The sequence below is a fragment of the Schistocerca gregaria genome, chromosome 1 (assembly GCF_023897955.1).
Source record: "Schistocerca gregaria isolate iqSchGreg1 chromosome 1, iqSchGreg1.2, whole genome shotgun sequence".
NCBI classification, from domain to species: Eukaryota; Metazoa; Arthropoda; class Insecta; order Orthoptera; family Acrididae; genus Schistocerca; species Schistocerca gregaria.
The window spans coordinates 702,146,045-702,172,098 of NC_064920.1; the positions used below are offsets into that span (position 1 = coordinate 702,146,045).

The 26,054-nt window shown below is 39.0% G+C and overlaps 1 non-coding gene across 1 annotated transcript; it reads left to right on the forward strand.

Annotated features, from left to right (window-relative positions):
* Window positions 1-24,775: 24,775 nt before the first annotated feature.
* Window positions 24,776-24,850, forward strand: Trnat-ugu (transfer RNA threonine (anticodon UGU)). The gene has a single exon. It is a non-coding gene; the product is annotated as a tRNA-Thr (tRNA).
* The last annotated feature ends 1,204 nt before the right edge of the window (window positions 24,851-26,054 follow it).

The window sequence follows — 26,054 nt, forward strand, 5'->3', positions numbered from 1 at the left end:
TTTTACTAGAGAACAAACAATGTATTTACCTTTATAGTCATAATATATAAATCAGTTCATGACACCAATTCTTACAAACTTCAAAACTCCGCCATCTCTCTCCTCACATCCACCACTGCTGGCGTCTCGCCTCCAACTGCGCAACGCTACGCGCTGTTAGCATCCAGCTGCCGCTGCCCGACACTACAATGGCAGACAACAATGCAAACTAGCCACAGACTGCGCACAGCACAGCCAGTGATTTTTCATACAGAGCGCTATGTGGCGTTACCAATAAGAAAACCTAAACAGCCTACTTACACTGTTTCACTCCTTTCCTCCACCTTCTTCTTCTCTTTTTTTTCCTATTATCGTATTCCAGTTCTCCATCACTTTTAAATTTTCGTCTTCCTTAAGTATCTGAATAACTTCTTTTACTTCATCATACATTTCTTCAATGTCTCCATTATCTGGCATGTAAACTCGTCCTGCTGTGGTGGGTGTGGGCTTCGTGTCTACCTTGGCTACAAAATGCATTAACTATGCTGTTCATAATAACTTACCCTCATTCCTATTATTTTTATTCATTATTTAACCTACTCTTGCATTATCCCTATTTGATTTTTTATTTATAACCCTGTACTCACCTTACCATCCGTAGCTCGTGGTCTTGCAGTAGCGTTCTCGCTTCCCGCGCACAGGGTCCCGTGATCGATTCCCAGCGAGGCCAGGGATTTTTCCTGTCTAGAGATGACTGGGTGTTACTGTGTCATCTGCATCATCATTATTTATTCCCATTACGGTCGGAGGAAGGCAATGGCAAACCACCTCCACTAGGACCATGCGTAGTAGGATGGTGCAGGTCTCCCGCATCGTCCCCCTCGCTCCTCAGAGTATGGGACCTCATCATCATCACCCACCTTACCAGAAGTCTTGATCCTCCTACCACCGAACCACTAATTCTAATTATATCTAGCCTGATACTATCCATTTATCTATTTAAATTTTCTATCTTACCTGTCCGATTGAGGGATCAGACCTTCCACGCTCCAATCCGTGGAATGCTAGTTTTGTTTCTCCTGATAACGACATCCTCCTAAATAATCCCCGCACGAAGGTCCCAATAGGGGTATTTTAGCTTCAGAATATTTTACTCAGGATCATGTCATCACCATTAAACCATGCAGTAGATCTACAAGCTGTCTGGAAAAAACTACGGCTGTAGTTATTCTTTGCTGTCAGCCAGTCTCAGTACCAGTAGGTTTGGTTGATGTTTCAAGACCAGATCGGTCAATCATCCCGACAGATGCCCCTGCAACTTTTAAAAAGGCTGCTGCCACTCTTCAGGAACCACATGTTTGTCTGTCCTCTCAACAGATACCAGTCCATCGTGGTTGCACCTAAGGTACTGCTATCTGTATCACAGAGCCCGCAAGCCTCCCCACGAACGGCAAGGTGTATGGTTCGTAAGTCCTATAAATATCTATAAACCTAAATTTAAAATGATGGGAAATAAAAGAAATCATTTGTTTCTCTCTAACATTACAGTTCACTTGTAAAAAGAGTGTAGCCTGCATGTTAAAATAACTCCCCCACTCCTCTCACGTCACAGTTTGAACCATTGTCGCAGAACGTCTGTAGCCCTCTAATGGTATGCTTAAGCAATCCCAGTTGCCAGCTCACTGTGCTGTGTAGGAAGAACGGGATGGGAACTACTTCATCTTTATTTAAACAAACATCATGCTGCAGAGTGCCCCTGCATATTGGAGAGCTTGCGCGTGCATTTTAAAAGCTCACGATCACTCTGGTACCGCTACCACACTGATCTAGACCCATGACCGGAAGTGCGTGCCAGTCGATACTACTCGGATGAAAGAGCATTGCAGAAATGTCAATTGGACAGTAGTGTGTGTTTACAGTTGCGGGCCGAGTTAGGTTACCGTGTCTAGCTGGGACCTCGTCGGGGCACTCTGAGATGGGGGGTGTAGAAATGAGGTAAAAATTTTATTTAATATAAATATCTTTTATTTAGAACACAATTACATGGAACTAGTTGCGGCAGAAGCAGTTAGTTGGTACACCATATTTTTCGGAATATTTTACCTTTTTCAGCAAGACTTCCCTTTTTACGTATTTATAAAACTCCATGCAAGTCAGCTTTTAGTTAAACTGGCAATGTAAGATTGATTCCACAGTCCTTGGTACCAGTCGATTTCTTTCATCAGTCCACATGGCCGACATCAGCGAAAATGCTCTTCACACAGTAGCGTTGCTTGCGGGAATAGAAAACAAATACTCGTACGATTTCAGTAGCTGGTATTTGCGCTCAGGATTTTCGGTTCCTTAAGGAAGTAAATCCGCCTTTCTACCACGGAGCATTTAGACTTCCATTCCTCCGAGTAATTCTTAGTTTCTAAAATGCTCTTCAGATAGAAATATTCCTGAAAACAATTGTCGTCTGAAATCCTCAGACCATTTTTAGCCAGGTATATAATAGTGTTTTCAATCATCAAGCAATCTGGGGTTTCAGAGAGCGTCATCCAATCAAAAACTTTATATTTACTAAAAGAAACAGCCCATTTTTCTAAGTAATCAAATGCTATGATATGCTTCCTCAAATTTTGAAATCAAATTAATTATTTCTTGGTTAGGGTTCTCAGTCTTTAATTTGTTCAAATTCATCTTGGTTTGCATGCCTATAAAAGTGGTAGTCCCCCTTTCATTCAGACATCTTTGAGTGTCGATTAATATATTTCTTATTTCAGTTATAGAGACTTTATTTTTCTCTGTACTGATTTTGTTTTCAAACGGCGCCAAGTTTGACTGCAAAAACATGAAGTATATGTCACTGATCGGACTACTGAAAAAATTGAAATTATTTTAGAAGGCCTGTATAGGGCGCCAAAAAATTTTTCAATGGAATCGACAGCTTAAGAATTCTCTCAACCGCGGGCATTAGCAACATCTATCTTGTTTTTGAATGGGATAGGAGATCTGATGATTGGCAGCAACACTTAATCAGAAGTCTTTCAGCATCTCTGTCCTTACCTGTCTATGTCTACAGAAAGATAATTAAATATTCTCGGCGATTATTTCAATGTCAACAGTTCCGTCTCCAGCAGCGCTTGGTATTGTATTGCGCAGTATATGGGCAGGGCATCCATTTCTTCTACGTTTTTTTCTAGTTTCTTCCTTAATTTGGTGAAAGGCATTCCGCCGGCTACATCAATGAAGCCCTTCGAATTTGGTATTGGCGCTGTATCCACAAAAACCGATTAGTTTATCTAACTGAATTTTCTCTTTCCGTCCTTAGGCTGGGTCTGAGCGCTATGGGACTTAACATCTGTGGTCATCAGTCCCCTAGAACTTAGAACTATTTAAACCTAACTAACCTAAGGACATCACACACATCCATGCCCCAGGCAGGATTCAAACCTGCGACCGTAGCGGTCACGCGGTTCCAGATTGTAGAGCCTAGAATCGCACGCCCACACCGGCCGGCCATCCTATGATAAGTTTACTAGTCGGTAACAGTCGACAATAATACTTTAGGCACCGAAATACACATCACTATACACTTCACACCTTATATATCCGCAGTAAACACTTCAGACATTACTAACTTGCACTACTTGTTCGTATTACGTTTAGGAAGAATCGCCTTATCAGATCGCTATTCAAATTCTTCTGTGTGATGTTGTTTAAGCAGTTCCAGCTCCGTACCACTGGAGAAATCTGTTTTTTTTTTTTTTTTTTTTTTTTTTTTCCCTGGGATGATGGTGCTAGATCTACAAGGTGCTCGCGTCGTCGATACGGCACACGCAACATGCAATGCCATCTGTGAGACGACCTTGTCAACATAAACTTATTGACCTAAACGGACTGCTTTTATATGTTGCGCTAACACATTGGGCTACTTCAGTACTTTAGCCAGTCTCGTAATAGTATTTTGCAAAATCGGGACAATATAAGGGTCTGGCCGGGATTTCGGAACAAGAAGGTCCATAACATTGACGGTCCCGATGTATCGGGACGGACGGTAAGGCTAGGGCCGACGGTAGTGTTGCCAGGCGTCCAGATTTTTGCGAGACGTCCCGATTGTCAGGGATGACTGAAGTGGGACGTGTCAGCCATTGCGACGCCGAATATCCCGATTTTGAGTCAATCGAAAATTAAATAGGTTCCAAAGCTATAACAGCGGTGCGATACAGATATCTCATTGTCTCGTTCTTTGCGCTGACTCGCCGCTTTGGTCACTGTCGTGCACGCGCTTTGCGCCGCTCCACATTTCACCGTCAGGAATGCCAATCAAGTTGTGTTCTTTTTGTACGACTTCCAGTTTTTTAAGCGGAAACTGGCGTAAGCTGTACCCACGCAATATTTTTATATATCTTTTAGAAGCTGTATTGTTGTCGTCAATGTATCTCCTTAACGTTCTGTTATACTTTAACCTATACATTTAAGATTATCCATTATAGGTAAAGCGGTCAGTCTTAAGAAACAAAAGTAAGGAAGGAAAAGTCAGTACCAGACATTCGTGTGGTTGTGTATGGTGACTGAGGATGGCTGACTGAGGGTGACGGTAGCACTGGAATTAGGGAAGAAACGTAAGTAACTGAAGTATTCATTTATTTCTGAAAATATACTTCTCATATGAGTCGCATTCTTTATTCCTTTGTTTCGGTTTACAATTTCAAAAAAGTTTACAAAACTGCCTGTATCAAATTTTACAACAAGCATTGCACATAGCATTTCAGCTTTAATAAGTGTCGGTTTTTCCGGCCAAATGGAAGTCATCAACTAAAATACCTGAGGGTAGTTAGGGCTCTCTGACAAATAAAGAAGGTGCTGCACGATGGCAGACAACTTTGTCATTGTATTTGCCCTTCATTAAGTTTCCCGAACACCTCTCGTCTTTATGTGTCTGCACTGCTCTTCATCTCCATCCGTTACTTCATAAAGTCCGCCTGCTTAGCTGAATGGCAACGTGCTTGCTTAGCACGCAGAGGGCCTGGGTTCTTTTCCCGGCCGGGTTGGAGATTTTTCTCCGCTCGTGGACTGGGTGTTGTGTTGTCCTCATCATCCTTTCATCCTCATCACCGACACGCAAGTCGCCCAGTGTGGCGTCGACTGCAGCAAGACTTGAACTTGGCAGCAGAACCTCCCCGGATGGGGCTTCCCGGCCAGCAATGCCATACGATCATTTCATTTCACTCCAGAAAATCCTGCTGCAATATGTTTTGAAATGGATAGATACTGATGAGAAAGGAATTTTAAGTGAAGAAACAATGGATTAACTCATAACTTAATGCGTGCTTAGTCCAGAACGGGAACTTTAGTGCCAGAGGTCAAATCTGATGCTGGGACAACACTCTCAAGAGCTCTGCCTACCTGTGCGAAGCAGCTATCGCTAATGAAACGTTAACTATGAAATTTTGCGAATGCAGCTGAGTTCTACAAACCCACCGAGTTTATAAATTAATGTACTGTATACAACGAGTTTTTAAAGAAAAATCTTCTCGAACAACAAATATTTTGGGCGCTTTCTCCCGATTTTAATTTCTTTTAAAAACAAATTGAGAACTCTTTACTCGCACTGCTCTTGCTAATATATTTCCATATTCCCGGTGGTACCATACTCGCGCGACGCACAAGTGACCAAGTGTGTCGTCTATTGGCCCACCAACGCGGACCAACTCAATTTCACTCGACTGTGGCTCGTTTCTATCTATTGAGGTTGTTATTAAACAGTCGTTGTTTGCCTTTCCAACTGTCTAAAGTAACAATATTTCACGATAGTAGAATAAACAAAAAAGAACATTTTATTCAAAAACTGAAAATTTTGGGAGCAAAGCTGAGGCAAGATGATTTTGGCAGTTTTTCCAACTGCTTAATAATAAAAAATAAAATAACCAGTTATTAGTAGGCCAAAAAGTAACCAAAAACCGGGTGGTCAAACCTGAAACAATGGTTTTCGTTTTTAACCAGTACGTTTTTACACCATCGCTAGTTCTAAGGTTATGGTTGATGAAATAAAAGTTTAAATGATACACGCCGAAATAAAGATTTTTCATTTTACCATAAGCTTGAGAAATTCATCAAACTAGGGGTTTTACAAATCAGTTCGGATTAAATTATATTTAAGCAACGCATATATTAATTCAGTAGAATAGTATACGTGATTCTTAATTCGCTATGTGTGTGCTTCGAATCTGAATAGATTTTAATCAGCCTGCAAGCTTTTCTTACGACTCGTAATTGCTACACATATGTATCTATTTTTCTATCCCAAAATATACAGACTGATTCATGGAGATACGAAAATATTTTAATATGTTATTCTACAAGCAAAACTAAAGAAAAAAGATCATATGAACTTAGGTCCGAGGATGTTTAATTTCAGAGTTGCGGTTTATAAAAGATTTTACCTGAATTTAGCAACTTTGCTAATATGAAGCCAACGCAAAACTGTACAAGGTTAAAATAAAGCACGATTGGCAATTAGTTTGTTGTTATTGATCTGATGAATCTAATAAAACATGCCCAAGACGTGTATCTGCAGTAGTTTTCCAGAACATCCAGAGAAGCAAAGACGTAATTTCAAAAAAAATTTAATTTATTAACGACTTACCCCAATTTGTTTTTTAAATTCTGGGCAACTGCACCAAGTTTTCAACGAAGTTGTAGACAATCTAATTTTGGGAAAATGATGGTAGTAACGTTAAAGAATCTGTGTGAATGTGTCAGATAATCTGCTTTTATTAATACCGTAGCACACGTGATTTCATATTAAACCGAAAAAAACAAAGCTAAGTGTTAAGGAAATTGTACAGTGTGCAATAAATTTCACAATACATTCACAATAAATATTCCATTATATCCTCATCATCGTCTTCACTTCTCGGGCGCTCTTACTGGTTATGAACGCTAGGTAGAAAAATGGTTCAAATGCCTCTAAGCACTAAGGGGCTTAACATCGGAGGTCATTAGTCCCGTAGACTTAGAACTACTTAAACCTAACTAACCTAAGGACTTCACACACATCCATGCCCGAGGCAGGATTCGAACCTGCGACCGTAGCAGTAGTGCGGTTCCAGACTGAAGCGCTAGGTAGAGAACCTGTCTCCCATAACATTCGAAATACTCCGCTAATGATTGGTGCATTCGGAATCCTCCGAGTTGGATAACGTGCGCTATATTCGTTAACTGCAGCCGTAGCATTACCATCACATTTGCCATAAATAAACCCAATTTCGGAGAATTCCTCTGTCGTAAATTTGAAAGGCGTCCCTATTTCAAAAATAGTCTACAAACTGCAACAGTTGCTACGTGATTTTATCAAATACACTGTATGTTATTATGTACTTTCACTGCACAATACAGAAAATTAACACTTTTCAAGATTAGGAAACGACTGAAACAACTCACTAACGGTCGCCAACAATGACATAAGCGTTTCTATATTCTTAATGGGAAGTAAACAAATTTACTTCTATAATAACCTTTGCTTCACTGGATGTTCTGGAAAACTACTGCAGCTACACGTCTGGGACATGTTTTATTAGATTCACCAGACCAATAACAACAAAATAAATGGAAATCGTGCTTTACGTTAACCTCGTACATTTTTGCGATAGCTCGTATTAGCGAAGCTGCTAAAATACAGGCGAAATCTTCTATTAGCCGCAACTCCATAACTAAACATTTACCGACCTATGTTTATATGAACTTTTTCTTTAGTTTTACTTGTAGAATAACATGTTAAAATATTTGCATATCTTCGTGAATCACCCTGTTTACTTCTAAATATTTTCTAACAATCGAGCTAAGATTTCACCCTATTATAAATGGAACAGCTAACAAGTTTTAACATTTTTTGGAGCTATTCAAAAAATTTAAAAACCTCTCTCACACCGGCCTGATTTAGCTTCACTGATCAGGATAGTAAAAACATGTGTATGTTAAGAGAATTTTCATTCACAAAGTAGGCTTATCACATTCACACAGTTCAATACTGTTCTATCCTGATTAAATTGAGCTTAACTTAAATTCCATAAAGCAGTGAAACAATTTCGAAGTCTCGGTGCGACGAAAATTGTCAGTCGATCTCCTGAAAACATTTGTAATAATTATTAACTTTCGGTGATCACAAGGGGAAGACCGGAGATCTGCTGGTATGACCGTGTTAGCCCCTTTATTTGAAGTAACTGGATATCTTGAGCATACAAAACGGCAGGTTCGTCCAGTATAAATCAGACGTTCCCCACTGATCCCGTGCAACACAGCGTAGTAAGCAGACACTGTCAATAATAATCAGTTAAATAATACGCGAACACACTTACTTAAGTTTAGTTCATGTATTAAATTCCTTCTCACACAGAATCTCATCAAGATGGCGACTAGCTCAACAATACATACATATACATCCTCCTTCTTTCACGGCTAATCGGCAAGTATTGCTTCATTCTTTTCATAAGAGAAAACGTAGATAGCAGAGAAGCTATTACATGGAGTAAATGGACGTCCAAGGAATAATAGGGCTTGAAACTACTTTGCATTGATAATCATCGTATATTAAAGTTTAGGAATCGGTAAGATAAGAAGAGATATTTCGAGATATGTACTGAAATGTATAATTTATAAAATTTCTGAAAATATCGCGGAGAGACCGCCGCAAGTGACATTACAAAGTATTACGCGTCTCTATTACAACTACTGACGACAGATTGCGGAATAACAGTTGTTTACACCATAACAAAACGAAAGCAACCAATGATATTGTGATTACGGAGGAAGAAGTCCTTTCGGTTAGATAGAGGGGGGCGGGAGGCAAGGTGACTTTGCCGCCGCGCGGTGAAGGGACATGAGGGGAGAAATGTTTACCACGACACTACAAACTCACGAGTGCGTGCGCTTCATGCCAATTAGGGGCTGTTGTAAAGTTACCCCTGAAAATAACAAAGTTATAGAGACGGTTGTCTTCAAATGTTATGCTTATTTCTAGCAAACACTGTGAGACCATATTTAGGCTGTGGTTATGCTACCGTAAGATTGTGAGTTTGGCACAAATAGAAAACAGAAGACAGTCGGCATGAGATGTCTCGAATAATTCCGGCACGACTCGAAGCCAAGGGGACTATTTTCCTCGTGAGCACTAATCACGAAAGACAAAAAAAAAAAAAAAAAAATGCGCAAGGGAAGCCCTTGGTACAGTATCTTTAATATTTGTAGCGTGTTTTATCTGGTACATATTCAGCTCAGTTATTTGATAGTCAATCAACAGCCTTATATTCCTAAGATTTTTCTGGAGAAGGGTGTATTATAAATGAATGTAGTTTTATGTTTATGTTTATCTCCTGCGCGCCAACCTCTCACTATTTCGGAATTGTGTGTAATTTGAACTGAGAATGATTATACCGCTGTTGCGTTATTCGAAACAGACAGTAACAGACCACGTAAACAATTCGCTGCGTCCCTAGCTAAATGGGCAATTGTAAAAGTGATGGGTAGTAATATTTTTGCCCATTTGCTACATTCTTGCAGTGTGTAGTTATCAACTTTTTCTTTTGAGCGCTGGATTGAAACGAGTAATTACCAAACAGAGTTGGGCACAAATAACACTGTTTCAGTGAGTTCCGTTACTCCAATAAAGAAAATGTGACATTGTGCTATTTTCTAGGTGTTTGGTGAGAAACTTATTCATTTATCGTACCAGTCCCTGATAATATACAGAGAGCACACTGTACTTTGTACTCAAAAGATTTCAGTATACCTCATGACGGCAAAAATTATATAGAAAAACACAAAAGTAGCATTGATGTACTAAGAAAGGAAGAAGTACAAATAGACGAAATTTTTAAAAACATTTCTCAATACTGATCAAATAACCACTCACGAAACTTATAGCTGTGTAAGTAACTAAAACCACTAATGGCATTAAGCAACACACCGTCACATAATTCTCTGAACTGTGAGGCTAAGCTCGATAGTGTCTTGTATAGCGATTCAATAATCGCAGAAAAACTTAAACTTGGAAGAACAAAGGTCAGCGCAATAGCACATAATGTTTTAAGTCCTGCGTCTATTCAAGAAGCGATAGAGATCCTTCAAAGTGGCACATTTTTTAGTGTTGCTATAAATGCTTCTGATCACGGCAGAACAAAACTGTTTCCATTGCTGTTACGATTTATGGCTCAAAGACAAATTTTAAAACACGCCTGCTTGACTTTTACGAAGACGAAGGTGAAACTGCATCAGCAAATTTAGTACACGTCTCAAGGAACACGATATTGACATAAAATTTCTTACCAGATTTTGTGCAGACGATGCAAATGTTAATTTATGCTGTATAATGAAAACAACAATATTATTCCAGTTTGACGTCCAGTACATATTTTACCAACAGGGCTTTGAGTTTAAGTAAATTTGATTAGGAGAATTTTATTCTTGAGCCCCTTAGTTTTTTTCATACTACACAAAAATAGACGAAACTTTAAAAGATTTTTATAAAATGCATGAATCCAGATTTTCTGGGGTCCTGCGACATGTAAAAACGCGATGACCATCACTGCTTCCCGTTGTAGAGCGTGCATTGAAATCTTACAAAACTTATCAGCGCTACAAATATGGCTCGCATTACTTGACAACCATAAGCTTGCTAATTTGCAGAAATGGCATCCATATTTGTTTAAAATGATGTAACAGAGAGAATTTTTTCTCACTCAAATACAGCTTGGTCTGAGACATGAGAACGCTTTTCTCTTGAACACGTAAAAGCAGGGACATAAAGAAGGGCCAACTTTAAACTGTCATGAATAGAATTTTATAATTAAGCTATAAAAAACTAAGCATTTCTCATAGCTGTAAAATCTAGTTCAAAAGACAATTTTAATAAAAAAATAGTTATTTCATAATCAGGTATTGTAGATCTTAATAAGACAAATGTAATGACATTTACTAACAGATTATATGACAATCACATAAATTACTTAATTTTTTGAATAGATTTATGTATGTTGGGATTTGATGTGTATCTTCAAAAACTTTCTAGGAATGTGGAAAAATTATTATGACTTTGTTTCATTTGATAACTCATTCCTTATGTGAAAGTAAAGTATATCTCTAAAAACATTTAAAATTAACTATAGCAATTTAATAGTTAGCACCTGTTGTGCTGAAAAAAGTATGCCAGCTTTCATTACTAAAGAGGTACTACCGGATTTACTACAGCAACTTAATTGTCATTCGTTAATGACAAAAATAAATAATGATTTATAAAAATTATATATTTATATCTGACAAGCAAAGTTCCGATTTTTGTAATCCACTATCCCGAAAATTAATATACTCGATCTGCCAACACTACCTCTTAGCTGTAGAAGTACATGGTGAAAAGCCCGCAGGATGCCGTTAAATAAAGATTTACTGAAAAACAAAAAAATTGAAACATCAAGTAACCAGAGGGTCGTCAAAGACGTTAATTTAGAACGCGCGGTAAGATGTCGAAAACTGAACGAAAAAACAGTCAACTATTCTACAGTTTTTTTTTCTTCACTCTTACAGACTCTCTCTTATGTAGAAGGACGATGAGAATGTGCGACTTTAGATATGAAGTATTGCGAGCTATATGTATTACATGTGTGCGTGAATAATATTATACAGAAAAACAGTATCACGTATTTTTTGTTTATTGAAGTAAGAGAAGAGGAAAATTACAGGAAGATGATTTTCGTGATTACGACAAGCGCCTGTGTTCCCGGAGTCCTCCGCCGGCTGCAGCTGCAACTAGGCCAGCGAAGTCCGATCGCCAAGAAAAATTAAGGTAAGTAAATATTTTAACAACGAAATCATATTCAATTATGATTCATTTACTATTTTTATATTACAACTGTTGACATTGTTATGAATTATACAAACGAATTACCTGCATTTCCTCTTTGCATGAATCAGGACGGAGAGCAAGTATTACAAAAAGGCAAAACTTGAGGAGAAAAATTTTGCAAGGAATAAGAATTGGATTCAGGTTAAGTAAAATTTTCCATAGTAAGATGTTTTAGCTCTGAGAACTAAGGGACTTAACTGCTGAGGTCATCAGTCCCTTAGAACTTAGAACTACTGAAACCTAACTAACCTAAGGACATCACACACATCCATGCCCGAGGCAGGATTCGAACCTGCGACCGTAGCGGTCACGCGGTTCCAGATTGTAGAGCTTAGAACCACTCGGTCACTTCGGTTGGCCAGTAAGTTGTTTCATTCGGCGGAGCAAAGGCAGGACAGCTACGCAAGTTGTTTGCATGGTTACGCTTGGTATCGCCTCTTTTGATGTAGATAGAAACCGTTTCCTCATTATTCCCTTCCTTGAATTTTATTGGCGAAAAATTTACAGGATTTTTTCAGTTTGATATGTACTGTCAGTAAAACATAAAAAATTATGACACAACAATTTGCGCATCATAATAAGCGTAAAACAGGCTTTAACGTCAAGTGAATTGCATTTGTCAAGTGTAAAGGTTATCATACGAAATTTTTAACATTTTTATGTTTTGCAATCTCATATAACATGGCTGAAAAATATATGCCCATTGTTGATAGCGACAGCGAAAACGCCAGCAGCCAAGATAGAGTTGCGAGATCGAACAATTGAAGTTCAGGCGCCATGCATGCCTACTGCAGAAAGTTCAAGTAGATCAGAGATGAGTGCCGCAGGAGTGACAAATGAAGCTCCACACCAGAACGACCTTGACGACACAGTGTTTACAACTGACGAGACAACGTCAAACATCTCCCAGAGCGACATGCCGCTCATGAATGAAACATTGGAGAGCGATTCCAATATGAATTTTCACAACACGTTACAAACACCACTTGGTTGCAACACAAACATTAACTTGGAAAGTACAGGTGACAGCAGCCACAGTAGTGCAACTAACGCACTGCTGTGGCAGTTACTATCTAACATGAACACGGAATTAGACAGTATCAATAACAATTTCAGTAATTCGACAAATATACGAACATGGTAAAACAGCAACAAAACACTGTTACACAAGATATGAGCACGGTAAAACTGCAACAAAACAGTGTTAACACAAGGTATAAATGTAATGGCGCAAGAGCAGAAACAAGTATTGAAGGATTTGCAAGACACAGTCTCACAGAAATTCGATAACTTAGCCATAAATTTTCGCATTGAAATGGACGAAAAATTGAATGATATGAAAACATAGGTAAAGCATGAAGTACTTTCTGAAATCAACAGTAACATTAAGGAGTTAAAACAGAAGGTAGATTCTTTTAATGATCATCACGATCTAGTAGAGCAACAGATAAGGAAAATCAAAGACGCAAATGCAAACATCGAGAACACACAAAACCAGTTGTGTTCGACAGTAAAAAGGGTAACCACTGTCGATAACAAAATAAACAGAGACTAAGAAGGTAAACCTCTAGCTGGAGAAGAACTTAAGTTAAGGGTAGCAACATTAGAAGTTAACTCAGCATGTGCTAAGAAGGAGAGAGAGAAGATTAATGAAATTCTGAGTGATATCAATAGTCAAGCTGAAGCAGGTACCAGTGACAGTTGTAGATTGCAAAATGTAAACATACCCACAACTTCAATACCTGAACAATCATCATCCGGAATTACAGGTAACTACAATAATAAGATAAATACGATCGAAAATGCCACGAGTCTATCAACTACTTTTGCAAACGAAGGTTTGCTGAGACATCGACAATTTCCTACATTTACTACCGTAGGTAAAAGAATGAATCCCGTAGTATTTGTTAGTGCTTTTCGTTATGTATTTCCACGCAACTGGACGAAGCACAGAAAATCAGATTTGTCGTCGGATATACGCAAGGTGATGTGCTTTTATGAGCAACCGAAGTGGCCGAACGTTGCAGCACTTATATCCTATTTGAAAGAGCTTTCCTCGAGAAATACTGGACTCGGGCAGTGCAAGAAAGACTCAGACGCGAGGTTTTCAACACTGTACCGTTCAGTAGAAAATACGGCAGTCTACGTAGATACTTTGAGAAATACCTGAACGAGACGCACTACTGGACGATCCCAATATCACAAGCAGCCGTGTTAAAAACTTTGAAAAGTCGTTTGGCACCGCACATTAGAGAAAAATTAGTCACAGGTCCCGAGCACGACACAGAGTATTTTCTGTCAGTGTTCGACTCTATCGACTTAATCTGTGAGGAAAGACCTGTACCCCATAGAGCAACAGAAAATCAGGCACGACAACAACATAATTATGCAAATCAGTTAGTAAAACGTGATTTAAACACACAGCAAGATTGGTACACACAACAGCAAAAGTACATACCCAGAGGTAATGAGTACGGTAATGGGAACAGAAGTAACAAACGATTAAAAAAAAAAAACGTTTTCAAAACAACAGGGGCAATTTCAGAAAACGAGCGAATGACAATTCACCTATTACACGGCACTATGCCGAATATGAATAGAAACTGTCAGCCGCAGCAGTGCCTGACGCGCGGCGACAATGCCATACCTTACGCTGCACCGCAGCCGACTTTTGGGCAGCAAAATAACTGCACACCAGCTAACGACACAGATTGGCCAAGTATACACACAGTGCTACTCAGTGAAATTTCTCCAGGTGATGAACTAAGTCACACTTCACCGGAAAAGACCAACCGCTCGTAGTTAAGCTCCAGGCTAGTGACATCTCAGGAAGTGGCGGCAAGGCAGATCTACAAACATGTTTCATAAGTTTTGACAAACGAGGTGACATCAAGGATTATTTGTATCAACATGAGTTAGGTATAGTAGATAAAGTAGAGGAAGAACAAGTACAAGCAATCATTAAGGGGAAAATATTTCCCATTAACACACAGTTAATTTTAGATACAAGTTCAAATACCAATCAAATGTCAAATGCATTTTTGTGAACTAAGGAAGAGAGGCAAGTTCCCAACATTTCCTGTACAAAATCGAAGGTGCAAACTGCAACAGGCAGTAAGACTAAATTGGTTAAGCAGCAGACACTTATTTCAGTACAAATTGAACATTTCACAGTGAATTGCAACTTTTTTATAATTGACAGACTTATAGTTAATTGTCCTCCCATGAAACATGGACCTTGCCGTTGGTGGGCAGGCTTGCGTGCCTCAGCGATGCAGATAGCCGTACCGTAGGTGCAACCACAGCGAAGGGGTGTCTGTTGAGAGGCCAGACAAACGTGTAGTTGCTGAAGAGGGGCAGCAGCCTTTTCAGTAGTTGCAGGGGCAACAGTCTGATCTGGCCTTGTAACACTAACCAAAACGGCCTTTCTGTGCTGGTACTGCGAAAGGCTGAAAGCAAGGGGGAAACTACAGCCGTAATTTTTCCCGAGGGCATGCAGCTTACTGTAGGGTTAAATGATGATGGCGTCCTCTTGGGGAAATATTCCGGAGGTAAAATAGTCCCCCATTTGGATCTCCGGGCAGGGACTACTCAAGAGGACGTCGTTATCAGGAGAAAGAAAACTGGCGTTCTACGGATCGGAACGTGAAATGTCAGATCCTTTAATCGGGCAGGTAGGTTAAAAACTTTAAAAAGGGAAATGGATAGGTTAAAGTTAGGTATAGTAGGAATTAGTGAAGTTCGGTGGCGGGAGGAACAAGACTTTTGGTCAGGTGAATACAGGGTTACAAATACAAAATCAAATAGGGGTAATGCAGAAGTAGGTTTAATAATGAATAAAAAAATAGGAGTGCGGGTAAGCTACTACGAACAGCATAGTGAACGCATTATTGTGGCCAAGATAGACACGAAGCGCACGCCTACTACAGTAGTACAAGTTTATGGTTCCCCAAGGCTCCGTCCTTGGTCCACTACTCTTCTCACTGTACATTAATGATATTTCTTCAGTGATTCACTCCTGCAACTACCATCTATATGCCGACGACATCCAACTGTACATAAGTGCAAGCCCCAAAAACATTGCTGACTCAGCAGCGAGTATGAACGCAGATCTTTGCTCTGTTTCTCGATGGGCACAGAACCTAGGTCTGAAACTAAACCCCAAGAAATCCTAGGTCATACTTATATCTCATCCAAAGTTAATCAGCCGGTACTTTCGCGAAACAGTCCCTAAAATACTCCTTAATGGTACCCAACTACCATACCAAAAAACAGAAAAAGACCTTGGAATAATCTTGGATGAACACCTAAACTGGGAAGAACAAACAGTAACAGCTTGCCGGAAATCGCTCTCCTCCCTACATGCAATTCAAAAATTTAGAGAAAATATTTCCAACCCATGTTAAACAAAAATTAGTCCAAACACTAGTCTTGCCTAATCTTTACTACTGCGATGTAGTTCAACACGGCACAAATAGTGAAAATTCTAGATGCCTCGAGCTAGTGATGAATGCTTGCGTTAGATACGTGTGCAATATTCGGTTGTATGATCATATCAGTCCTTCATACTCCCAGCTAGGTTGGATACGCCAACATAAGGCAAGCGATCTCCACATGATGTGCTTACTTCATCGATTTCTTAGAAACTGGTGCCCCAATACCTATCTTCTCACATTAAACACCTATCATCATTCCACAATCGCAATACCAGATCGGATACGTCTAGCATCTTGGCTGTACCTTTACATAACACAAAATCTTTCTCCGCGTCATTCTACATCTCAGCCATACGACTATGGTACGCGCTCCCCTGTGATCTGCGTCTTATCCAGAACTACTCTACATACAAGAGGGAACTCAAAATTTACATATTAGGGACGGTATAGCCACAATTGTTTTGCCCCTTCCATCTCTTTCTTTCTCCTCTCCATCACAGCTTCGAATTTTACTATTCTATTTCTCTTCCTCTAACTTATCTACCTCTTATATATCTCTTTCACCCCATACTATCGTCTTATGTCTCTGCTCGATGAGAATAACTCACAAGCTGCAAGAACATAACGAGAAAATTCCCAACTAACAATGGGACTGACATTCACAAAAGAAAAGTATGTTTACTTTCATATACATAGTCATTATTATTATTATTATTATTATTATTATTCTTGATTGTTATAATTATTTTTTATTGTTATAATTATCATTGTACTACTGTTATAATCTCTATTTTTTCTTTAACATCAATACTGCATAATACGTTAAATGCCCTTAATGTTCTGTAGAAACTGTAACTCGTTCAATCTGAGTATGCCGGGTTAGGTGTAAGAGAGGGCCTGAAGGCCCTAATCTTGCCAGGTAAAATAAATACATAAATAAATAAATAAACTAGCTCTGCCGATGACTAAGAAACTGAAGAAATGTATGATGAAATAAAAGAAATTATTCAGATAGTGAAGGGAGACGAAAAGTTAATAGTCATAGGCGACTGGAATTCGGTAGTAGGAAAAGGGAGAGAAGGAAACGTAGTAGGTGACTATGGATTGGGGGTAAGAAATGAACGAGGAAGCCGCCTGGTAGAATTTTGCACAGAGCACAACTTCATCATAGCTAACAGTTGATTCAAGAATCATAAGAGAAGTTTGTGTACATGGAAGAAGCCTGGAGATACTACAAGGTTTCAGATAGATTATATGATGGTAAGACAAAGTTTAGGAACCAGGTTTTAAATTGTAAGACTATTCCAGGGGCAGATGTGGACTCTAACCACAATCTAATGGTTATGAACTGTAGATTAAAGCTGAAGAAATTGCAAAAAGGTGGGAATTTAAGAAGATGGGAGCTGGATAAACTGAAAGAACCAGAGGTTGTAGAGAGTTTTAGGGAGAGCATAAGGGAACAATTGACAGGAATGGGGGAAAGAAATACAGTAGAAGAACAATGGGTAGCTTCGAGGGATGAAGTAGTGAAGGCACCAGAGGATCAAGTAGGTAAAAAGACGAGGGCTAGTAAAAATCATTGGGTAACAGAACAAATACTGAATTTAACTGATGAAAGGAGAAAATATAAAAATGCAGTAAATGAAGCAGGCAAAAAGGAATAGAAACGTCTCAAAAATGAGATCGACAGGAAATGCAAAATGGCTAAGCAGGGACGGCTAGAGGACAAATGTAAGGATGTAGAGGCTGATCTCGCTGGGGGTAAGATAGATACTGCCTACAGGAAAATTAAAGAGATCTTTGGAGAAAAGAGAACCACTTGTATGAATATCAAGAGCTCAGATGGAAACCCAGTTCTAAGCAAAGAAGGGAAAGCAGAAAGGTGGAAGGAGTATATAGAGGGTCTATACAAGGGCGATGTACTTGGGGACAATTTAATGGAAATGGAAGAGGATGTAGATGAAGATGAAATGGGAGATATGATTCTGCGTGAAGAGTTTGACAAAGCACTGAAAAACCTGAGTCGAAACAAGGCCCGGGGAGTAGACAACATTCCCTTAGAACTACTGACAGCCTTGGGAGAGCTTAATAATTCCAATCCCAAAGAATGCAGGTGCTGACAGATGTGAAAATTACCGAACTATCACTTTAATAAGTCACTGCTGCAAAATACTAACGCGAATTCTTAACAGACGAATTGAAAAACTAGTAGAAGCTGACCTCGGGGAAGATCAGTTTGGACTCCGTAAAAATATTGGAACACGTGAGGCAATACTGATCCTGCGACTTATCTTAAAAGCTAGATTAAGAAAAGGCAAACCTAGGTTTCTAGCACTTGTAGACTTAGAGAAAGCTTTTGACAATGTTGAATCAAATACACTCTTTCATATTCTGAAGGTGGCAGGGGTAAAATACAGGGAGCGAAAGGCTATTTACAATTTGTACAGAAACCAGATGGCAGTTATAAGAGTCGAGGGGCATGAAACGGAATCAGTAGTTGGGAAGGGAGTGAGACAGGGTTGTAGCCTCTCCCCAATGTTATTCAATCTGTATATTGAGCAAGCAGTGAAGGAAACAAAAGAAAAATTCGGAGTACGAATTAAAATCCATGGAGAAGAAATTAAAACTTTGAGGTTCGCCGATGACATTGTAATTCTGTCAGAGACAGCAAAGGATATAAAATGTAGACTGGCAATGGCAAGGAAAGCGTTTCTGAAGAAGAGAAATTTGTTAACATCAAGTATAGATTTAAGTGTAAGGAAGTCGTTTCTGAAAGTATTTGTATGGAGTGTAGCCATGTATGTAAGTGAAACATCGACGATAAATAGTTTAGACAAGAAGAGAATAGAAGCTTTCGAAATGTGGTGCTACAGAAGAATGCTGAAGATTAGATGGGTAGATCACATAACTAATGAGGAGGTGTTGAATAGGATTGGGGAGAAGAGAAGTTTGTGGCACAACTTGACTAGAAGAAGGGATCGGTTGGTAGGACATGTTCGGAGGCATCAAGTGTTCACCAATTTAGTACTGGAGGGCAGCGTGTAGGGTAAAAATCGTAGAGGGAGACCAAAAGATGAATACACCAAGCAGATTCAGAAGGATATAGGTTGCAGTAGTTACTGGGAGATGAAGAAGCTTGCACAGGATAGAGTAGCATGGAGAACTGCATCAAACCAGTCTCAGGACTGTAGACCACAACAACAACATAGTTAATTGTCTTATTGGCATGGACACGTTTAGAACGTACAAAACACAGACTGACATAGGTAATGGTTAATGCCACTTTTATGTAAAGAAGCAGATCTTTTCTCTTGATTTAGTCAAAACACCTGGTGAAAGTAACAAAAACATATCAGAGTCAAATGTAGTAGTACAATATTCCTTTCCAGCTGTGTTTTTCACAAACAAATTTGATACAAGAAGCGAACACTGAGGTTAGTTGCGAAATGGTAGAGCAGAGTTTAAGTGAATCACAAATGCTAAATGGTATCCAACGACAAGAACTTTCTAACTCGTTATTGAAGTATGCCAATGTTTTCAGTAAGGGCCAGGAGTAATCAAAGACTATGAATATAAATTTAAGTCTATCCACATGAGACATTTTGTGTAATGTCATATTCTATTCAATGGACAGAACGAGAGGTGGTAAGGGAAGAGATCAGTCTTATAATTAAATGGGGAATTATACAACTTTCATTTACACCCTATTGTAACCCAATATTGCCAGTAAGCAAACCAGATGGTTCTGGAAGATCAGTTCTAAATGCTAGAGTTATCAATAAGATTATAGTATCAGTACACATAAAAGCAGACAACTTGGACGAACAGATTCTAATGTTTTACAATACAAAATATTTCAGTATACTCGATTTTAAGTGTCCTACTGGCAAATATAGCTCCACGAATAAAGTCGAAAATATACTGCTCTTGTTTGTGGGGGCAGAAATTATGAATTCTGTGTTCTACCTTTTGGACTGAACATTAGTGCAGGAATGTTTATATCTGCATTGGACAAGGTTTTAGTACCAGAATGGCTTAGCAATGTCACTGTCTATGTAGACGACCTGGTAATAGCCACACCCATTTGGTTAGAACATATCAGGCTCATTGAAGAGGTGCTTCAACGATTTGCAGATTAAGGAGTAACAGCCAATTTAAAAAATGCTAGTTTTGTTAAGGAGCAAGTAAAATTTTTAGGACATGTGTGTCAGAACAAGGTATATTACCTGATCCGAAAAAAACTTGATGCCATACGCAATTGTCCAGCTCCAAGGAACTACTAAAAGTCTTTTTAGGAGACTAGCTTCATTTTTTCGTAAATTAGTACCACAACAACTGATGAACAGTGATGCATTGCTCAACTTGTTAAGAAAAAATATGCTTTGGTTATGGGTCGATAAGTGTCAAGAGGACTTTAATAACATTAAGGAGGCATTAGTCAACGCAAACATTCTTAGCCACCCTGATCTGTCCAAGGATTTTTGTCTTCGCACAGATGCCTCATCTCAAGGGCTGGGGGCATGCTTTCTCCAGATGTGAGAGGAAGAAGGTAAGGAGTTACCCAAGGTCATCAATTTTGCTAGTCGCACGTTATCAGAAGCAGAAAGGTCTTACTCTGTATCAGAACTGGAAAGTTTAGAGGTAATACGGGCATTTAAAAAGTTTGAATATTTATTTTACTGTGACGATCAGTCACTGTCATTTCTTTTAACATGAAAACTATTACACCGTAGATTAGCTAGGCGGTGTCTATATTTACAAGAATTCAATTTTGAGACATTTATATTATAGGAACTCGGAACTTTATTGCCTTGTCTAGGCTACCAAAAAGTTTAGAGGAATATAGTGAATTAACAGAGCAAGATGCGGAAATAAAAACGTTATTAATGCAAGGTACATCACAACAGTCTTATTACCATAAGTTTTGTAAGCAGGTGAAAATTATACAACAGCATGGTCGCAGATGGAGTAAAGTCATGCAAAACTTTAAGCAAGATGAAGGTGGAACGGTAAGTAAATGTTATCAGGAATACAGGGGTGTTTCTTTCATAGGGAACATCAAAAATCTGATCAGTGGTGTATGTGTATTCCTGGAGATTATATCGACGAATTTACAAGACACACACATGAAGTATGGGGACATTATTGAGTAGGCGAATGTACTGAAAAATTTGCAACACTTTGTTATTTTTCATATTTGAGAAGACGAGTCCTACAGGTATTAACAAAGTGTGCAATATGCCAAAAGTCAAAACAGTCCAATGTGTGAAAATATATTAAACTACAACCAATACTCACACAAAAACCCTCTAGATATTGTATCCCTGGACATGGCTGATCCATATCCAAGAAGTAAAGGATGAGTAAGATACGTAGTAGCACTATACAATATTTTCTCTAAACATATCAAAATGTATAGCATTAAAAATGCAACAGCCATCAATATCAGAAAAAGAATTGAGGGAGACCAAAGGCACCAGTAAGTGATAATGCTCCATATTTCGTTGGGCAGAAGTGGAAACAATTTATGACCTCACAGGGCATAAAGCAAATATTAGTAACCCTTTTTCACCCAGAATCAAGCCCAGTAGGACGAGTCTTTAAAGAATTTAACCGGTTTATTAGGACATACACCTCTCACATCCGATGGGTAGAAAACGTAACTCCTTTAATGCAAGTGCTCGGTAACGTGCACACTCTTCAACGGTTTCACACCTAATGAATTGATGTTCCGGACAAAACAAGCGAATGAGCGGGAGTCTACCACACCAAAGATACGCACTCCAGAAATGACACTACAAGACAAATTCAAACAAGCCATGATTACACTAGAAAACAGGGTCGAGTATAGGAAGAAAATTTATAACAAGAAACTAAAACTTGTTAGACAATATTTTGAAGGGCAGTGAATCCTCTTGCGGATGCAACCTAAATCGACAAAAATTGGCAAAGTAAATAAGAAGTGGCAATTACTCTATTCAGGACCATATCTTATTTCCAAAATACCATACCCTGGGACGTACATATTAGCCTATGAGAAAACTGGGGGAGACAAGGTTCTCCACCCTCACAAAGATATAAAAGCCTTTATAGAATGACGAAGGGTGGTAATATTTTTTTATCACAAGATAATCGTACATAGTGTACGTAATTCTAACTGTAATTTTTCTTCTGGAGTGTATTTTAAGATTAAGTAATGTCTATAGACATAAGTGATTCTTTTGATTTGTACACGTAGGCATAAAATTAACAGCAATGAGAAATAACACACCGCTTCAAGCGAAGCGAAAGTATGAACGAAATTAGCTTATAGCTCAGCTGACGGGCGATCAACAATACGCGCTGACGTGACTAGCAGGAGAGAAGACATTGACCTGTGCGCAAGCGCGACAGACTAGCTGAAGGCGCAACCAAAATGGGAATGCAATGTAGTTAACCTAAATACAAAGGAAAGGGAAATACTACGCATATACCTTTACTAAGAACTAAAGAACCTATTGATATATGTACACAGAGATTTAATTAAATACTAAGCTAAAGGCAACATATTTACAACCAAAAGGAAACATTATGAAAAACTATACGAGACGTGTAAGCTAAGGACTAACGACGAGATACCGTGAGAGACGTCAAACAATTTTGTTTGCAGAGTGAATGATCATAATGGGATACATAATAAACGAAAGTCTATGAATTTAAACAAAGTATGGAAATATCTGCGGACGTATGCAATGACCAAATGAATCAGTGACCACCGAGCTACGCAATGCAATTAGTTTTAAGTTTTTTTCTTTCAGCGACCAGTGCATCGTGTCGGCGCAGAAAAAGAGAATTACGTCGAGAGTAGCAGGTACCAAATGAAGAAACGGGCCGCACCTCGAGAAAACAATTTAGTTATAGGGATATTTACACAAGAGTCATAAGGCAAATTAAAAGTGAAATATGCATCGTCGCAGTGTGTCTCCGTGACAATTATCAATACCTATTCGCTCCAGGGTACACATAAACATTTAAGCATGAGATTTTACAAAAAAAAAAAGGTTAATTTTTATCGTGTCATATGAAAGCTTGAATAATGACATTTCCAGGTACTTGAAAAAGATATGTCTACGATGGTTAATCGTCATGTTTCACTCTAAGCTACACGTGAATTGAAGTAAACAGCACTAGCACATGTAGAAACAACATGACACTTCGGCAATGATTAGACGGTACACGTTATTTTAATGAACCAAAGTTCTTTGGGAACTAGTCCATGATTGTATGAGTAACGTTTCCTCATAAATCTTTGAACCAGTAGATTACTATTTCCCTTCTTCCCTCCCAAACAAAGGAGGCAGCGCTAATCATAGTTAGGCCAGCAATGAGCTGTGTTTTAGTCCTATTTCGAATGTTTTTCTTCCTCCTCTACGTAAGGAAGAAATGAGCTCCCATTAATGATGAAAACCTATCTATAAAATGAAGCAGAACTGTATCATATGCTTGTACTTTGTCACAAAAATGTGATATGTGATTAATTTCTATATGTGATGCGAACGAAGATAAGTTGAACCTAACAAACAAGCTGTAGTAACAGAATCCAGTTAATGAAAAATTTATAACGTTTTACAATTTAAGAAATTTATGTTCGTAATATAATCAATGGATAGAATGTAAGCCTTAGGTATAAGCTATCATGTTATGTATATTGTTGTAACTCAATACTTGTATGGATTTTCATTGGAAACTAAACTCTATGTGAAGAAATGAACTTCAAAGACAAACAATTTATACAATGTTTTGGACAGCTGTATGTGTCTTTCAAGTGTACGGTCAAGTGTGGTGACATGAACATGCGTGTGCAACGAAATAACTTCTGAGTATTGTGGCTCACAATGCTTGCTACATTGGCCAAGTGAACCATAGTCGTTCGAGCAGGTATTCACCTCATCGACAGATGCTGTTGGTCAGGGTTCTCTCCGCTGAAAATGCGTGTACGACGGGTAGTAATGACGCCCGGGCCGTAAAAATGGAGATCAGCTGCCATAGCGTCAGATTTTGAACAATAAGCACACACTCACTGCACCCAGAAAGAAGACAATCGCCACAGCTATTCTTCGATACGTGGCACTCAGGTGAAAGTGTAACACTCTATGATCCATCTACACTAAGAAAACGAGTGCACGCACGTGCAACGGTAGCATATAGCATGTTGACCGTTCACAACTAATTATTGCCGCCAAATCAGCCTGTCTGAAAGAACAGACACCATATCCATGTAAGTCTACAGTTCTGGCAATACCGACCATGACCTTCGTCTTCTGTGTGTAAGTACATATATTCCCCGAACTCTTGCTGGACTTGGTAAGAAGGTCTTCCACGAGTAATGAGGGTGTTGGGGTGGGGCACAACGAATGTAGTGTGTGGACATACAAGGTGAGAATGTGGGTCTCGCGGGAGGAGTGCAGAAGATAGTCCCTGCAGTCGCACTATCCTCTGTGCCCTCGGTGGCTCAGACGGATAGAGCGTCTACCATGTAAGCAGGAGATCCCGGGTTCGAGTCCCGGTCGGGGCACACATTTTCACCTGTCCCCGTTGATATATATCAACGGCTGTCAGCAGCTGAAAGTATTAATGCAATTCTAATTTCGTTCTAGACGGCTGCAGTTCATATCTATATAAATTTATTCTTCTGAGGGGTGCTGATGCATAAGCTTTGTAAGCGCATGCAAGATGTTTCCAAAAAATATGTATATGTAAATCCACCACCCTAGATCCTCGTATGCTACAAACTGAATAGTTAAGGCAGTACACATAAAGTTTCTGAATCTAGATCTCTGAAAGAGATAGTACTGCATGGTATTCTCATTGTTGTATACTTTATTTGTTCATGGATAGTCCAAAACATTGCATGACAACGCAGTAACGCTATAAGTATTTGAATGTTGATCATTGCCGTTATTTGTGTGGAATTCTGACGTAACTGATACCATTCATAATCTGAAAGGACGTCTTCAATGCCATTAAATCGTGGACTGAACTCATGTTGTGAGGACAAGTCTACAACAATGCATTTACTATCACTCACATACAGACTGTGTGTTACAGAGAATAAGATCACATTCATAGTTGCACTATATCACGGTAGTGGCTCGACAACTGGTACAGACATTAGTGATAGTGGGAACTCAAACTCTGGAAACAATCTGCATACTGACTTGGTTTTTACTCCGATGTATCAGGTGCACTATACAAAACTGGTGGCTCACTGATCGGTACACATGTTGTATTTACTGGAAACTCAATCTGGAAACGGTTCTCTGTACTCTTCCAATATATCAGATGCTGCATATTGGAATCTGTCTGTATGCTGACTTGATTTCTGCTGCTGCTTATGTCTCAGGCACTGCACTGGCTATGTTAGGGATTTGTTGCGCTGAGGGAGATATAAATGGAAACCGAGAAAACACATACATACAATGAATAATAATAATGATAATAAAAATTGAGAGGGAGGCGTGGTTTAATATTTATGGTCGACAGTACAAGTTAGTTCTTCTGTCTGGCTCTGGAAGGTCTCAGATGAAACTTCATAGTGCTCAACATTTCATTAGCATGTACTGATCATATCTACCAGGTTCATCTGATGAGTGGATGGTGTGGATGATTAGTGGGGTTAAGTGACTGCAGTGTCACAGAAACTGGAACAACTGTTTTGGGCTGTGCCAGTATCCCCAGGTCTACCATCATGGATCGCAATCTTGGATTTTCACATCAAT